The sequence below is a fragment of the Limanda limanda genome, chromosome 18, assembly GCF_963576545.1.
Source record: "Limanda limanda chromosome 18, fLimLim1.1, whole genome shotgun sequence".
NCBI lineage: Eukaryota > Metazoa > Chordata > Actinopteri > Pleuronectiformes > Pleuronectidae > Limanda > Limanda limanda.
The window spans coordinates 9,731,173-9,747,124 of record NC_083653.1 but is presented as its reverse complement, the minus strand read 5'-3'; the positions used below and the strand labels follow the sequence as shown (position 1 = coordinate 9,747,124).

Genomic DNA, 15,952 nt, shown 5'->3' with positions numbered 1-15,952 from the left:
GCAGTTTAGATCAGCACAGTTCCTGTCTTTGTCTGAAGATTTGTGTTTAGGAATCAGGGAGGAAACTGTGCGACAAACAGTAATGGGTCACCTATCGGAGTAGCCTTTGAGTATAATGCTCAGGGATCGGCCCCTGGGTTACCTCTGGAGACATTAATAGTGTCATGACTACAGACCTGGCTTCTACGGAAACGAGTCAGCAAACACTCAGGTCTCGTTTCATGGAGCCAGATTATTATGAGTTAGTTGGGATCAGATCCTTTTACATCAGTCTCTGTTCCACTTTAGAAATACGAACAAATTCATCTTTGATTTGATTTTTTCACCACTGCAAAAAAAATGGAAAACTGAATTGATTCCTTCAGACTTTCTGAAGGCTGTCTAGTCGAGTCTTATGTGTGAAGTGACAGAAGACAGACCCCGATGTCTTGCCTCAGTCGAAATGTAGGCCATCCTGGCAGTGACGGCCGACCGCTGAATATTCATCAGTGTTGATCTAATCTGTGCCAGGCAGACAGCTAGCATGGAGTCACTGTGCAGGGTCCGAACAGTCTCTCTCAGTCCCTGTCTTCCTCAACCGGACCCCCTATCTGGGTGCCAGGCCACAGATGAATGGATCACTGTGTGTGTCAGTGAGTGCCACACACACACACAAGGGCATAGGGCCTTCTTCAGAGACCTGTGTCTAGTCCGGGACAACACGCATTAGCATGCGCACGCATGCGTGCATGCAGGGGATTTCAAAAGAATCGGACCAAAACAAACTGAAGCAAGCCAGGCCTATACACCCCGGCTCAGTGGAGTTATGAAACTGTGATTATTAACTGTGGGATGAACATCACCAACAAACACACATGCTCTGTCTCAGAAGTCCAGATCGGCTGGCCGAGATCCGTCCTCCCCCTGATTACTTGAGAAATCTTGCTCCGGCCAGACATATGGTTTGAGATGACCGGGAATCCCAGTGGGAACACTCTGTGAGCACACACATGCTTTCTCCTACATTCCTCACATTGACTGAGAACACGCTCTGATTACAAAAATCCAAGATGTGTTAATCACCACAAACATGCCACGATCCTGCTGACATCCCGGAGATAAGATTGAACCCTGTCCTGGGATTACACCGGCTCTCATGTGTGTTAACACTGATAGATATGTCGGGATGCATCAGCAGAATTCATAAATCAATCTTACTGCCAAAGCGCCCGGAGGGAACATTCGATATAAACCTCAGCTGTCAACAGGTAAAGCCACAAGTGTTTTCAGATGGATGTCGTGTCTGTGACTGCATCCGTGCACGTGAGCACAAAGCTTCATGTGTGTGCGAAGATAACTGAGATTCCTCCAATTCTCCAGTGACATTAGCTCATGGGGGAGAACAACACAGCTGAACCTCCAACCCCACCTCCTCCACCACCACAGTGTAAAGTGATCCTGCACATGCTCAGCGTATATGTACATCCACTGTGAGACAGCACGTGAAATACACAGAGCAAATGCCTCCGAGTGACAGCAGGGGAGGGGTTAAAAGAAAAAAAGGGAAAGTGAAAGTTGGCTGAGGATGCTGGATCGACTGCGAATGTCAACAGCGGCTCTTAGTCCACATTTTCGAGGGATTCTGTCAACGTGGGAGTGAAGGTGGAAGAGTGTGCAGGGATCTGACAGAGGTCCACACATCCAGTTCAGAAATGTGGGCAGGGGTAGGAGAGGGTGGTGGTGGTGTGGGGGGGGGGGTTGTGGAGGCTGGACAAGGGATGATTTGTGGGCTAGAGACTGCAGCAGCTGTGAGGTGAGAGAAGGACAAAACATCTGGAGGCTGAGAGGAGATAACATTGGGAGGAGTGATTCGATGCACGAGTATAAAATCCACCGCAGCTTAATTGACCTAAAAATCCATATAGGCTGGTGTGTGTAAGCACTGACCAATAGCCTTTAAATACATTATCGCTCTGTAAATACCGCTTTAAATCCACTTTGCCGAGAAAAAGAAGCAGCATTACCAAGCATCTGGTTGCATGGAGGTCTGCAATGGAAACTAACACTGGTGCAGCTGATGTAACAGTCACTCCACCCTGGACGTGAGCGAGGCCAACTCCCCATTTGGACTGGAACAATAGCAACAATGGTGATTCCAATACACAACACCCATGCAAGAATGTGCAACGGTGTGTGTGTGCGTGTATTTACGGTAAAGAGTGCACATGAAGATGGCTACTCCCAATGTGCAGCGGAAATGTGTCAGGGAAGAAAACGTCGGCACTTCTGTACGACTCAGGACAGAGAAACTGTTAAAGGCCAAAACTGATTTATACAACGCTGATCCTAGATCGCCTCAGAGGAGTGGAGATGGTTCGCGATCATGCCAGAATGAAACTAAAGTTAATCCTCCATGTCTCCTGAAAAAATATTATCACCTTTAATAATGTAATATAAATTTACATGCTTGCAAAAGTCAGTATAGCTGCCTGCGTGAGGATGGAAACAGGATAAAGTCCCAGCAGCCTTTCCTCACTAAATCCATTAGCATGACATTCCTGGCGTTCTTAATACTGTGGTTTCACTCAATTTATCTAAGAGGAAATGCTGTGCAACGAGTTAAAACGTCTGTATCTAATGCTTCCAAAGTAAATGTTCATGGTAATAATCAACAGATCGACTGTTATATACTTTATTTTGACAGATTATTGAATGTGCTTAAACTTCTTCAAAGAGAAAAAGAGTACTGCTCATCCCAGGGTGCTGCTCATTGATCTGAACGTGCTTATGTATTATGTATTAGTTAATGTACTGGATTTTTTAAGCTGTGACCATATGTTCTTTGTTTTGGTGAAGCTAGTCAAGAAAATCTGTTGGACGTATATCCTAAGGTTTATCATCTTGACAAAAATAAAGACTTTTATAAATACTAAAGTCTTGTTTGATATACGAAGTCTCTGAGTGGCCCACTACTTAAGCAATGTCTTGTTAAGTTATTAAAATATTCCACTGCAAGTATGCACGGCCCTGATAAATTGGGTCTGCTCGCATACTTCACTGAATCACTGCCAAGGCGCAGAAGCTAATCTCTTAATCAAATTACACTCAATTCATGTTTTCCACGCCATGTTTGAAAGAAAAGGTCTGTTTATCAAAAAACGTACAGAAATACATTATAAAAAGGCTGAAAGCCATTAGCTCGGGGCCTAATGGGTTTGCTCTGATCTTACTTCGAAGTTCACATTCCTGACTGCGCTGTTCATCATACTGGGGCTCAGTTACATACGGGAAGAATAGCGTTAACTATTGTTACAGGGCCGGCCTTGTGACTACTCATTCTCTAGGGGAAAGAACAATGACAACATTTTACAATAGGGCCATGCATCTGATGTAATGCTAGAATGTCTGTAGTATGATCACTTTCATTTGCTGCGAAACCTCAGGACGGGAGCGTCAGGTTGAAATTGCCACCACCTGGCTCGTATTGTGTTGCGCTGGACTAGTGTTTCGTCAAGAGGGAAATTACCTGGAGACACCAGATTAAATCCAACCCACTGGAGATCGTCTCATCATAACAGTAAAACAGAAATGCAAGTAATTGACCCTTCCCTCCACCCAGGTCCAGTTACTTAAAGATTTTCCTGGAATGGTAAGGTAGCGCAGCTTTTATGCCCGGCGGGTATTTACACGGACCAGAGGAGAATGGTGAAAGAACTCAGGTGTGAGATAAATGGCTGCACATGGGTCATGTTGTGTTACCCAGCTGCGCTGATTCTCAAAAATACTGACGGTACTACAATGGAAAATTCCACGAAGCATAGAGCCAACAGAAGTCTGACTAAAAGATGTGAGTGTCGGCCAAGAGAGCCAAAGGGGGAAGACTGTTGAGGAAGGATAAGACCAGGGGCCACAGCCCAACCCTTTCAGAGCGCTTCCTGAGGATATCCGTGGCTTGAACAGAACAGTGCTCTGCCACCCCAGCAGAGGAAAGCTGCCAGATCTCTGTGTGACCTCAATGATGAGACCAGCCAGGGCATGGCAGCAAAGAAGAGAGATGAGTAATACCTGACAACAATAGACAAAATTAGGCTATGATCCACCGAACATTACCTGGCACAGATATGAAGTGGCCTAGCTGACCATGGTTTGGCAGGGAAGGACTGACGCATATGCAGCCACTCTGTATGAAGTGTTATGTTGGAGGCAGCACATCATCTAACCATATGTTTCCCAGACACAATCAACAATCAAGTCTTGAGAACGGGATCCAACTCTTGGGTTGGGAGACGAAGCAACGTCTAGTACATAATCAGTGTTTTCCAAAATGGACAAACTCCCACCCACGCTGTGTAAAACAAAACTCTTCAAACAGAGGCGGATTTCCCGCAGGCGAACACAAAATTTCCATTTAGTCTTGGCTCAAGATGGACTTTCAAGCAAATAAAAAAAAAACGAGATGAGACATTTCCTTCGGAGAAACACAGGGGGAATAATGGATGATTGTCAGCTGTCCAGGTCTGTGATCAGATCATCTACGCTGGGAGAAGGCGTGATAAGAAGCTCGTCCTGGTTGAAGACACGTCGGAAGAACTGTGCTGCGTTTGTCCTCTGAGAAGTGAATCAGTTATTCCAGATATAAGGACAAGAAGTGCAGTGAAGATGATTTGGAATGTATTTTTTCAGGGATCTTCACAGATACATGCCTCAAAAATATTGTACACTATAGGCTGATATTGAATTTTGAGTTTCCATTGAGGCAATCCTATTGTAGCTCGTTTAACATTCGGTAAAGGTTCAGATCTGAGAGAAAAAAGCCTCAGTAATCGAGTGGAATTCAAGTCAAATCCCCATTCAGACATCTGTAAATCCAACCACTTTGAAAAGCTACAGCTCCTGTGCCACAGAGTTCTAAAACTACCTTTGACTCTTAATTAGCTGAGAGCCTATTTACTTTGCTTCCACCACAAATAAATGACTGGCTTACTTGGGCATTCTTATTAAACACATTCCACAACAGGGCTGCTGTGTATGGTTAACCTCAAAAGACAGGGGCCCCTCCGAAAAAATACTGCAGACTGCAGGGAACTTTCATTTACAGTCAAAACACCACGAAAACGAATTTTCAAGGTGCAAATACCGACGCCGTTATACCATCGCTTCAGTCCCAATCTACGATGTCGCTTGAGCTCTAGGAGTACGGCTGCTGAAACATATAGGTTGGAGGCAGAGTCTAGTAAACATGCTGACCAGATCCCTATCAGGAGGGATGATGTCCATCTGTGCAAGTATGTGGTCCTGTTCTCACATGTGGGGAGCCAGGACAAAACACATTTGCAACAGCGAGTTCAGTTGCGTCAGAGTGCTTCGGGCAAACTGAGATTTAAAGGCCATTCGGTCCCAAATGGACTCACAAGCAAAAACAAAAGCCATTGAAAGTCAGAGACCATTGGTTATATAAAGCCGATCCAGTTTGCTTTCGGGGAGATATGGCGGTCATTGTGCTAAGAACAATTGTCTCACGTGGCGCTTAACGATGGGAGCACTTTGTCACTTCAAAGCATTTCAAGATAACCAGACAAAATTCCCCTTTATAAAAGGAGGAAGGGAATTACAATTTATGACTCTTGATCATAAGCAAAGAAACTGAAAGTGAGTAATGATTGACAAGTTGTCATAAACTGCAACATTTACGTGAAGTCCCTGCATTATCTCCACAAGAGAAAACTGACCTGTTGAACTTTTTTAAGGACGCTGGCTCCGAGCAGCCAAGAAAACCAATTAAGGTCTTTACATTCCCACCTCTAGTGTATCTGTATGGTTTTGGATGGTGGTCACAGTTAAGCCTTCCCACGAATTGAAGGCGCAAACGTGTAAAGCGATCCTGCACGAGGAGCAAGCTTCCAACAAAAGCTGAGGTCACGGATTTCTGAATAATGTGAGAGAGCGCCATGTCTGCTGGCACGACAGATAGGGATTTTAAAAAACAACGTCAGAGGATGAACCACGATGTTTTCAGGCTGGGTTGGTTATAAATTCCTGGTCAGTTTAAATTTTAATATATGTCAACAACAGCAGGTGACTTCAGGCAGATTTTTGGGTGACACATTCCTGTTCAAATGTTGAGAGGCTTTATTGATGAGCACAGACTTTGCAGACATTTGCCTCCAGAGCAATAAATCCAGGTAAATTACGAGGCTGGGAGCCAGATCTCCCACCCAGTGTCAGAGGGCAGCACCCCCACACCCCTCCCACACCCACACACACACACACACACACACACACACACAAACACACACACACATTTAAACCATTCACATCTACACTGCCAGACCAAACCAAATTAACACCTCCGTCTTTTTAGCAGACTGGAAGTGACTGCAACCCATTTGGTCAGCAGATCAATCAGATCCAATGGCCTGTTAAAAAAAAAAAAAAAAAAAAAAACCAAGGCTGCTTTTGTCTGCCAAACAAAAGAGCAGTGTTGCAGAACTAATGTGTGGAGTTCCAATACACAGCATCTCCAAAGTCACACAAACAGTTAAAAGGATCAAACACGAGAGGCCAAATCTGACTCTTTAGACTGAAACAACAGCAGTTTACAAAGAAAACCGAGCACTCAAAATGTCAGATGATGAAGGGGAGCAATACAACTAATATAACAATTTACAGTTTTAAAATCCTGATGAACTAAAAATATTAACCCTAATAACCATAACCATGTATTACATTGCATATTGCAATTTGACACTGTTCACTGTTTTGCTTTTTGCATTTTGAATTTCACTTTTTACTTCACTTTTTGTCTTTTATATATTTTTATATAGATATGTTTATGTCTAAATAAATGCTACCTTGTATAAATAATAGTAGAAAAAGTGAGTAAATAAGAAGTAAATAGTGAGTAAATATATATTGTTTTTTTATTATTATTATTGTTTTTCTTATGTGTGGTGTATTTATTGTGTTTTTATGTTTCTATGTTCATTGTATGCACTAATAACCAGAGCAAATTCCAGGTAGGTTTAAACCTACTTGGCAATAAATACCTTCTGATTCTGATTCTGATAACCGATCCAAGAACCCTTGATGTGGACTTCAGGAAATCCAAATGTGCACGATTGGCATTTGGCACCTCAATTTTTTTAAGTTATTTAAAGTGCATTTACAAAAAAGATCCAGCTTGAAACAAGTGGAACAATCTGAACCTAAAGCCCAGGTGACCTCATCCACAGGAAACAAAGCAGTGTGGATGTGCACCGAATGCTCAGCAGCTGCAGAAAACGTGGGAACAAAACCAAAACATGTGCACACAAGTACACAAGGTTAATCTTTCGCTGCATTACATACCAACTTCTCACTCGATCCCCCTGGTTTTTTAGTTTTTTTTGCATGAAGGTCCCACCGGCTCACAAGCAGCACGAACCATGATCACATGAATCCCCCGGAACACAAGTCAAGTGCTGCAGCCCGAGCAGCGTGGGTCTATAAGGACCTGTTGTGTAGAGGCGTGATTTCCCCTGGTCCCACTACACAACCACTCCGCAGACAGATCCGTGTCAACTTGGAGGATGAGGGTGAGAACTCTCGGTTAGTTGTGAGTCTGTCACCGTGTCACCCCTCCCCCCAGCACCCCCCAAAACTCACTTACCAGCATCCCCATAACATCCGTCCACATTTGGGAGAAGCTGTCCGACGCAGCGGCGCCCTCCGCCCGCGGCTCATCCGGAGGCGACCCGCTCCCCTGGTCACCCTCCATGCTGCCCGAGAATAATAAAGTTCCTTCCGAAGGTTGGGAAGGTTTGAATCCGACGGTAAACAGAGTGCCAAGGCTGCTCCTACACCAAGTTGCCCTTGACGCACGGAGGAACCTCTCCAACGCGGCTTGGCACGATGCGCAGCTCGGTGCGTAAATCTCCTGGCGACATGTTTTACGCAGCTCCCACGATAGATTCAGATTCTAAACCCCGCCCGGGTGACAGGAGGAGAGAGAGAGAGAGACAGGGGGGCCTCCTTGAGTTGTGTGAGGACCCGCAACAGGTCATGGGTCTGAGAGGACTTCCTCCAGCCGGGGTGGTGGTGCTCCCTGCTCAACAGTCCGCTCAGCACAGATCCCAGGGCCGGGGCACAAAGCAAACGGTCCTCCCCACCCCACCCCCACTTGTTCTCAGGGGTGGTGTTGTTGAAATGCACGATGGGGGAAAAAAGTTCCTGGAAAGTTGTCTGAATCCCTCGATGAGTGAGTGAAGAGTGCGTGAACTGGTGGATCGAGCGCCGCTTATTTCCATGAAATGTTTGGAGTGAGAGGAACCCGGAGCAGAGAGCAAATCCTCCAAACACTGCGCCTCCCCCTGCTTCCACCCGCCGCCTCTCTCTCTCTCTCCCTCTCACACACACACCAAACACACACACACACCAAACACACACACACACCCTGCTCATGAATTCATAATATTCCAATCAGGAATTACTCCTTGAACCCGATTTCCGTATCTCTTGTGCCCTCTATGAACTTTAAATTATGATTTTAAACTTTTTATAATGTCATATACAGAGGTGTCAAGTAACGAAGTACCTTACTTAAGTAGAAATGTTGGGTATCTATACTTTACTGGAGTATTCATTTTTCAGACGACTTTTTACTTCTACTTCTTACATTTTCACGCAAATATCTGTACTTTCTACTCCTTACATTTAAAAAATAGCCTCGTTACTCCTATTTAATTTTGGCTTGTTTTCATTCCGGTTTGTCATCGTTCAAAAACACACACAAAAAAAGGCAACACGACCTTGTTACGACTTTTACTTCCTCTACATAGTCAGGTTTGATTATTGGTAGTGTTGAGTCCAAAGGTCTCTTCAAACAATATATGTATTTGCATTGTAATAAAATGTTATAATTTTCAATGGGCATATTTGCAGTTCAAACGGGTAGCCTAGTGCATCCCACATTTTTCAACATAACATTTTAATATAACATTATAGTCATAATGGCCTTTAGAAAAATGTGTTTTTTGGAGGAGGGGGGGTAGTGCACTATAGGCCCCTGAGACGCGGCTTAAGAGTTTGTCCTTAATGGAAAAAATTTTTCCCTTACATTACTTTTACTTTTATACTTTAAGTAGTTTTGAAACCAGTACGTTTACACTTTTACTTAAGTAAAAAGCTTGAGTTGATACTTCAACTTCTACAAAAGTATTTTTAAACCCTAGTATCTATACTTCTACTTGAGTAATGAATGTGAATACTTTTGACACCTCTGGTCATATATCCTGTAAAATTCTCCAGTGGAGCACGTGAAACACACACACACACACACACACACACACACACACACACACACACACACACACACACACACACACACACACACACACACACACACACACACACACACACACACACACACACCACTCATGAATTCATAATATTCCAATCAGGAATTACTCCTAGAACCCGATTTCCATATCTCTTGTGCCTTCTATGAACTTTAAATTATGATTTTAAACTTTTTATAATGTCATATATCCTGTACAATTCTCCAGTGGAGCACATGAAGTTCATTTGGGTGAGAGCAAAACTTTTTTATATCTACTGCTGACACACACACACACACACACACACAAACACACACACACACACACGCAAACACACACCCCACACCCCACTCATGAATTCATATAATTCCAATCAGGAATTATTCCTTGAACCCGATTTCCATATCTCTTGTGCCCTCTATGAACTTTAAATTATGTAACTTTTTATACTTTTAATATTGTCATATATCCTTTAAAATCCTCCAGTGGAGCAGATGAAGTTCATTTGATTGAAAGCAAAACTTTTTTTTATCTACTGCTGACACACACACGCACAAACACACACACACACAAACACACCCCACTCATGAATTCATAATGTTCCAATCAGGAATTATTCCTTGAACCCGATTTCCATATCTCTTGTGCCCTCTATGAACTTTAAATTATGATTTTAAACTAATATAATATAAATAAAATAATGTCATATATCCTTTAAAATTCTCCAGTGGAGCACGTGAAGTTCATTTGAGTGAAAGCAAAACTTTTTTTGATCTACTGCTGACAAGGCTGTCCACCAATACGTCTCTGCAGCCACACAGCCCATTGAATGGGGATTGTGAACAAAGCACATTCTCCACACAATTGTATGGAAAACAAAAAAAAAAAGGGCGCATTGGGAAAAATGTTTTTACCGGGGTGACGCACACTGGTCTCCACTTCTGGACAAAATGCTGGACAGTAACACACTATATACAAAAATACACAAATCTCAGACTTGGACCCCATTTGATTTGAGTGGGTTTATAGTTTTTTGAAGGTTGCCAGAGAAGACAAACAGATGGTTTATGATGCAGCCGCTCTCTGGGCCCGGCAGATCTCATTTGAATACAAGCAGGATAAAGTGAACCCGGGTTATGTACAAGCATGAAATTGCAAAGCTATCTTGTCTGATCAGCCGTTTGTTATGCTCCGCCAGCAGGCTTCTCTATTGTGATGAGGAAGTCCAGACACTGTCCCTCTCTCTCTCTCTTCTCTCTCTCTCTCTCTTTCTCACTGTTATTGTCAGGAGCACATTTTCTCAGCAGCTGCCAGGTCTCGTGATTGATGCCAGAAGGAGCAGAGATATATGGAGGGGGGGGGGGGGAGACGGACTTAAATTGAACATGTTGAATCACAGCTCGTCTCTCAGATTCTCCTCCCTGTGGTTTCAAAGCTCCAGATCTGAAACGCTGCTTCACCTGCTGTTTGCCCGAACTGGCCGATCGCACCACGTGCACACATGTCGGAACACACAAGAGTAACATAACCACAGAGGAGGGGGGGGGGGTAAAAAGGGCCGGAGCAGAAAAAATCATGTTAACTCCACATTCCTATCTGTAACCATGCAAAAGGTGATCAGTTACACAATAATCCCCAAAGCTACAGTTTCACCTGTAGCGTAAGCAGATATGTGAGAGGAGGCCTCCGGTGGATTAGGTAGGGGGCTGAAGAACTCGCACACAGGACATATTTGCATTTTTATTTTATTGTATTGGTAATTTACATGATTGAGGTATGAGTCTATCTTATTATTATGAATAAATCTATCACTAAAGACCTGAAGTAAGAAGCTACAGGCAAAACAACGTCATAAGAAGTAAGACTTCATGGTTTTGCATGTTGACATTGGCAAATTTGCACTAAATATTCATTGTTATAAGCGAGATTATACAAAAACGGCTGGATGGATTACCATAAAACTTTATGGTAGGATGTGGTATGGCTCAGGGAAGAAGCAATTACATGTTGGTGTGGCTCTGGATCAGGAGGCAGATCCAGGATTTTTTTTCCTCCACTTTCTTTAACTTTGCGATATAGTTCTGCAACATTTTCCTTGATTTCTCAGAGATCATAATTAGCAGATATTGACGAAAAACAGAAACAGGGCAAGTAAAAATGTGCAGTGAATTCTAATTCAAGGGACTGTCGGGCTTTGCTGGAGGTTTTTGCTCCACTTATAGCCTGTCTAGTTTTGCAGTTTTTTTTAACTTATATATTGGACAAGTAAAAGTTTTCACCAAATGCTGGCTCAACAGAAAAGCGTCAGGGGATCATAGTTTTCAATTTCCAATAATCTAACACTTCAATAAATCAGGGGATCACCAGCGTCACTAGGATTCACTCTCTGAGGACCATGAAGGTCTGTTCAAAACGTCATGGTAACGCATATATTTATTATTACTATATTCATTTTGTTATTGATATGTTTCGGTTTCTATTACATTATAAACAATATCACGGTTCAAAGTGTGTGTAGGTGCACGGTGACTTATACACGCCTCGGATGAGCGGCAGCTGTTCAACAGGGTCCTGCTCACAGTCTAAACACACAGAACACACGCGCTCGCACAAGGGCGGCCTTGTCGTCCGGCGAGTCGACAGCCCCGGGGGGTCTGACCTCCGGCTGTGACCTCAGGATGGCGAGAGGAGCAAGTGGGAGGTGTGTGTCTGTACTGTAACATCACATCTGAGGTCTGTCCATCTACAGTACGGTGACCACCTGGGTCCCAACCCTCCCGTAGCTCAAACAGGGGGTTTTAGAAGTCGTCTCATTCATCTCATCTTTTTTTTTTGGAATTTTACTCTTTATTTAACTTTTATGTCTTGTAGATATATTTGTTTTATATACAGTTATTTCTTTCTTATGTGAAGTACTTAATGTGTTTTTATGCTTTATGTTAAATGTATGCACCTTTTTACCAAAGAAAATTCCAGGTAGGTGTTAACCTACTTGGCAATAAATCCTTTCTTTCTGATTTTCTGATTCTCATACACACACACACACACACACACACACACACACACACACACACACACACACACACAAATACTCCCACTACGCTATAAGCACACACACCCTTCCTGCCAGCCACCCCCCTCCCCTTTACCCAAATACAAGACAGTGGGACCCCACCTGGAGGACCTCAAACAGAGGGGTTCAACTGTTAATGAGCAGAGGAGGAAGCCTGTTGACTCAGTGCACCCTCATCAAACACTGCTGGTTTTGTGTTTGTGTCTATGTGTGTGTGTGTGTGTGTGTGTGTGCGTGTGTGTGTGTGGACACCAACTTTCCCCTTCTCTCTTCACACGAACCACTAATCAAGGTGTCACGTTGCCAGACAAGAGGAAACAAAAGTCGCTCGCCAGTTAATTCGCCGGGTGCTAAGTGCCAAATTATTACATGTTAGAGACGGTCGTCCCATTTGATCTTCTTCCTCACCCCCCCTCCCACAGGAACATTTGGCCAGAAACGAGGATGAAACATGTTGCATATGAACATGTAGACTGGAGGAGAAGTCTGCAACCAATTCACGCTGCACATAAATTTGTCCTGAACGTGGGATGTGAGAGCTGAACATATTTCATGGTTCTGGGAACATATAGAAGAGGATGATGTCATGAATATAAATCACTCCCATAGGTAACTTGGAACAGTTTTGAAAGCCTCGGGACTTGGACTCAGTCCTGACTGATGTCAAGTATTTTATTTTGACACTTCCACCGTCTTTTATCTGTCTTCTTTCATCTATTCCCCTTATCTATTATTTCATCTATTATTAATCGGCTCATTGTCTTATCATACATTCTTCTCCTGTGCTGATCCTGCTGGATTCCTCTGGGCTGGGGGGGAAATAACACCGTGTCATCAGGTTTGGGATGAAGCAGGAAAAACTTATAGGAATAATTTATGTCAGACATGTCGAAGCTGTGTGAGCCTGAGGTCATGACGTGTGACTCAAAATAAACGTGTTTCGAAATAAATCCAATTTTCACCAGGTGTCTGCAGGAAAGATGCTTAAAGGTTTTTTGCTTTCCTCATTAGAAAGTATCATCTTTAAAAGATCTATAAAAGCCAAAATTGACCTGGATTGAAAACAGAAATAGGATTATAAAGTCAGTATAAAAATTGAACATGGGCGATGACAAACTTTGCATAATCAGGGGAGAGGGAGAAGAATCGACACCATTGACAGTGCCAAAACATCCTGAATCTTAAAATCAATCCAAGTTGACTTATTCTATGTGTATGGCACGTTTTTATCCTGAGATACATTCGATATATAGATAGTTATATTTTCCTGCTGTATTCTCACATGTGGTCATGGACAATTTACTAGGGGGCAGGGAGAGTTACGGAAAAACATCTGGGGCAAAAGGCTCGGATGTTTGTGTTCTCAGCCCCTCAGGGAGAATGTCTGTAGTGTGATTTACTCTTGTAGATGATTTACAAATATATAAATGTAAATCTGAAAACTGGTTCTTGTGACTCTTTGAGCTTCTTCTATCTCCCACTGAATAACAAACTGGAGGTCAATTTATTTTAGCCCTGTGGCCTTGAATGGTCAGGCCTCGAGTGGCCATAGGAAAGATGGACGAGCTGGAGAGGCAGCTCGAGTCTGAGGAGAAAATGGAGATAGAGAGACGGAAAAAGAATGCAGATGGTGTCAAAGTAAAGCCGGACTGGACCTCCCCTGATAGTGAGAGTGACCTTTCCTGCAGGTCGCTGACCCCAGGCCTTGAAAATAGCCTCTGGGGGAGTCATGAACTACGCTGGCGGGGGCTGATTAACATGGTGGACAGGCATCATGAGCACCACCAACCCAGTGGAGGAATGCTGTGTATAATAAACATTCTAAGCATAAGCTTTTTTTGACATGCAACACACAGAGACACATGTTTTCAATAGTCTAATGTTTAAAAAGACTAAAAGATAAGATTAAGGCAAGGTCGGCTTTTGCTTTCATCACCATACCTTTATCTATTATCTCTCTTTTACACTCTTTCTACACGTCCTCCTCCTCTTTTCGAGCGAACGTGCACAGATTCACCCGCAAAACCTTAATTGGATCGAATGTCCTGAACCCGTCGCAGGTTGCTACCTCTTAGCGGATAATTGGGATCGAGATTCTCACATCATTAATTCCTCTTAGTCGATGGGTCAAAGGCCTGACAGTCCCCAGGCGTGTTCTTTGAACCAATCTGGATGTGAGCATTTGTTGTCCTTATTTATTTGTGTGTGTGCATGCATTTATGTGTTAGTAAGAGCACGTGTGTGTGTGTGTGTGTGTGTGTGTGTGTGTGTGTGTGTGTGTGTGTGTGTGTGTGTGAGATGAGTAGGCGGTCAGGCGGGCCCCACCGAGCCTCACACGCCGCTGATTCTTGTGTGGGAGTTATCACACAAGCCCAATTAGCATGACAACTAATTACTGTTTCCTCGCCCCCCCACCCCCACCTCCCTCCCCCAGCTAAGCAAGTCATTAAATTAAATCAACACACTGGTCTCTCCACTGAAAACAATGCTTCGAGCAGTAATGAAGAATGCCCGGCGCTTGCTGTTTGTGTGCTTTGGGTATTGCTTTTTCGTAGGGTGGTCAACCATAACACTGCAGAGACATGTAACTGCAAAATATCAAAACAAGAATTAGCCGTGGGTTGGACAGAAAGAGAGGAGAGGAAAATAACAATCAAGAAGAATGTGAAATAAACACAGAGAAGTGATAAACACAGGCGTACGGGCACAGGAGATGAGCTGCATGTCTTTACCAGCTGTTAGTGGCTTTAAGTATGTCAGCAAAAACTGTATGTGGAGAAAAAGAAGAAAAGCTTGCAGACTTTTAGTGCAGAGATCATCGTCATTAATCATTGTCATTAGGTATAACGGAATATTCAGGAGGTTTGCAGCATCACGACCAGATGATTCCACCTTTATCTCTTTTGTCTTAAGCAAATTTGACATTTAATTGTTTATGTTTTATACGTGTAGGCTCGCTTTCATTCGATTCAACCCAATGCGATGCACAGTACGTGCCACGGTCGATCATACCACGCCTCCCACAGATTCAGCATTTCTGAGAAGTGTTTAAAAGTGGTAACGCATGCTTTCATTAATGGAGTGGCCCCTCTCATGAACTCTGTCCGAGGGAAAAAAACACACGCTAATAGACAAACAAAGCATATTTCTGCTAAGCCCTGGATTCACAGATTCTCCATGCAATGTACGCCTCCATAGCCATGTGGTAGGTGATTGTGTTACATGGTTGTGTGTCTGTGTGAGAGAGTGAGATTCCAGGGTGTTTTAATCAGGCGCGACTGAAAGGACAGATGCTGCTTTGGATGTGAGCGAGTTTCCAGAGGGGAAAGAGGGGAGAGCCGCTTTGTTTTGACTGAGCACCCTGGATTTTGGTGTTTTCGAGTTGAGTGAATATTTGCAGGGGTGTGTGTCTATGAAAAGTGTGTCTGTGTTGTTATTTGTTCGTGTGACTGAGTCCACAGAGACGGACAATGGGGATATGTTGGTCACATGGAGACGGCGGTCATGACATTGGGCCGACAGCTGTGTTGGTGTCAGGGTGGCAGTGCCAGGCTGACGGCCGTGTTACGACACGGATGGAGCATGT

The 15,952-nt window shown here is 43.6% G+C and overlaps 1 protein-coding gene across 1 annotated transcript in view; it reads right to left on the bottom strand.

The window, feature by feature from the left end:
- The window catches only part of sash1a (SAM and SH3 domain containing 1a), a 168,919-nt gene that overhangs the window by 47,901 nt on the left and 105,066 nt on the right, over positions 1 to 15,952 (bottom strand). The gene's annotated exons all lie outside the window — the stretch shown is intronic.